The sequence below is a fragment of the Numida meleagris genome, chromosome 2 (genome assembly GCF_002078875.1).
Source record: "Numida meleagris isolate 19003 breed g44 Domestic line chromosome 2, NumMel1.0, whole genome shotgun sequence".
Classification (NCBI taxonomy): domain Eukaryota; kingdom Metazoa; phylum Chordata; class Aves; order Galliformes; family Numididae; genus Numida; species Numida meleagris.
This window is the reverse complement of record NC_034410.1, coordinates 61,152,567-61,155,032: the sequence shown is the minus strand read 5'-3', so window position 1 is coordinate 61,155,032 and position 2,466 is coordinate 61,152,567. Positions and strand designations below refer to the sequence as shown.

The 2,466-nt window shown below is 55.1% G+C and overlaps 1 long non-coding RNA gene across 1 annotated transcript in view; it reads left to right on the top strand.

Moving 5' to 3' along the window:
- LOC110394158 overlaps positions 1,209-2,466 on the top strand; it is a 3,024-nt gene continuing 1,766 nt past the window's right edge. The window contains exon 1 of the long non-coding RNA XR_002435396.1: positions 1,209-1,408. This is a non-coding gene — a long non-coding RNA (uncharacterized LOC110394158). The remainder of the gene's footprint in view (positions 1,409-2,466) is intronic.

The following is a 2,466-nucleotide window of genomic DNA, read 5'->3' as shown; positions in this document are numbered from 1 at the left end:
GGGGGGAGGGGGAAGGATGATGCCGCCCTCCCCTAGGAGAGCCCCATTTACCTCTCGGCTAATGGAGGGTCCTGAAAGGGTGAAGCGCAGCTCCCCCCAACCCCCCCCACACCTCATAAATTACACCTGCTTGAGGCAGAGAGGGTAAGCACAGCTCTCACCGGCCCGGCAGCAGCAGAGGGGCTTCGCTATGCAAAGGGGGGGATCCCTCCCCCTGGGGGGGGTGGGGTCCCGGCCCGGCCCCAGCCCCGGTACGTGGCAAACAATGCTCCGCAGCCAGCGCGTGTGCGAGAGGAGTAATTGTGCTCCGGCGCTTAAATAAATCATTGATGGGTGAAATTACACATGCTCACTTAGAACGTAATGTGATTAAGAGATTAGGGGATCGCGGTTAATGCGGTGCCTCGCAGCTTCTGGACCCGCTTCCCCACACCGGGAATCCCGCGGCCCCATCCGACACCGTGTGCCGGGGCGGCCCCTGGGGGCTGGACCAAGAGGACCCCCCCCCAACCCCGCCGAGTCCGCTGTGTGTGGAAGGATGCGCCTCGAAATAAATAACTTCGGGGATGTTTGGTTTGGGGGAAATGCAAAAATCAAAAGTTACATGGAGATGGGGGCAATGGGGGGGGATGCTGCACCCGCTGATTGCCCCCGCTCTGAGAGCGGCCCCATTTCCTCGCACATGGGTAAGTCCTTTATCGAGAGGCGGCACGAGCGCTGCCGGGGGCGATGGGTAGCCCCGAGGAAGGAGCCGGGATGGCGAGCGGGACCCTATCGCCGGGCTGCATAATAACCCCGGGCGCGCACAGCTGCGCTGTGACCCTTTGTGATGGAGTCGATAGAGCTCCCGTGAAATAATGTCCTCCTTTTGGGTGTGAAATTACCATGTTTATTAATTGAGCCAGACAGGAGGTTTACCTTTTTCTTTCCGAGCCGTGGAAATCTGTGATTCAGGGCGAATGGTTCCCTCTCCCCGTCTCCCCTCAAGCTGTGATGCCCGGGGCTGAGTGCAGGACCAGCTGCGGGTTCTGGAGGGGCGGGCGGCGAGTTCGGGGCAGTTCACACTCTCCTTTCCCCCCCCACCGTCACTTTTTTTTTTTTTTTTTTTTTGCAATTAGGCTTGTCACGAGCTTGGCGCAGCATGTGTTTCTGGGCCAATAATACTTGTATTTAACCTAATTAAAGCCGACCTTTTAGAAGATCTGAAATATAAACACGCCTCCCCCCTCCCAACACCTCCCTTTCCTACTCCGTTGTAGCAGTTTAACATCTGAATCTCTAGGCTGGAACACGCAACCTTTCACCGAAGCACGAAGGGAGGGAGGCGGGGGGGAGAAGGCAAGTCTCAAAAACCTGCGGTCGAGGCGGAGGGACAGGCTTTGCCCGAGCATCCGCGACAAGCGGCCAGGTAGGCAGCACCCGCACCCCATTCCTCAACCTCCTTCTTCCCCGGAGGTGGGCAGGGTTGGCCCGACTCCCGAGGGGCAGCGCGGCTCCGTGCGCGCTGTGTTGCGCCGCGATTTTCAGCGCGGTTCCGCCGGGCGCAGCCTCCCGGGGGCGGGTTTGGGACCGCCTCTGAACGCCGGCCCCCGCCGGGCGCAGCCAGACGGGCCCGGAGAGTGCGGAGTGCGTCCTCCGCTTCCCAGCCCGGGGGGTGGGCCGGGGCCAAGCCCCTCGAGTGAATCCTCAACGCGCGTACATGGTACGGCTTTTTACACCCATCACGTGCGAGCTGAGCAAGCTTATTTTCAGCGAAATCACACCCTCACAAAACTGTACTTTTTTTTTTTTCGATTTTTGGGCAATTTATACTTTTTTTTTTTTCAGAGCAAACCCGAATATACTTTTTTTTTTCTTAACTGGGTAATCAAAATTGTCCTGGGATTTTTTTTTTTTTTTGTGCCCGCTGAAGGACATTACAAAGAATTTTGTTAAAGAAAGCCAGACTAATTGCTGCCAGAAGAGTCTTTTCATAGAAAAGTCTGGTTTTCATAAGGCAGTTTCTGTGGGTGTTGCGGTTAAATCTAAACCTAGTGGAGAGAGGATTTTTTTTTTTTGCCTTTTTTTTTTTAATTTATTCTTTTTAAGGCGATTTTTCTCAGCTGTAGCAAAACCACTCCGAGACGCACGGGGCAGCCCCAGCCGCCGGCGCGCATCTCCCTGCGGAGGTTGCAGACCTCTTGGAAAACATCATGCTCACCTGCGCGGCTCCACGCAGCGGGCGTTTCGCTGGTGGGGCCGGGACAGCACCCCCGAGCATCCCGACCGCGTTAGGGAAAACCAGACCGGCCCCATAAACCATCGCAGGCAGCTGCGCGAAAACAAGAGGCGATAAAGAGCCGCCTGCAAAGATTTAAAAATCGCGCGGATTTTTCTTTTCTTTCTTTTCTTTCTTTTCTTTCTTTTCTTTCTTTTCTTTCTTTTCTTTCTTTTCTTTCTTTTCTTTCTTTTCTTTCTTTTCTTTCT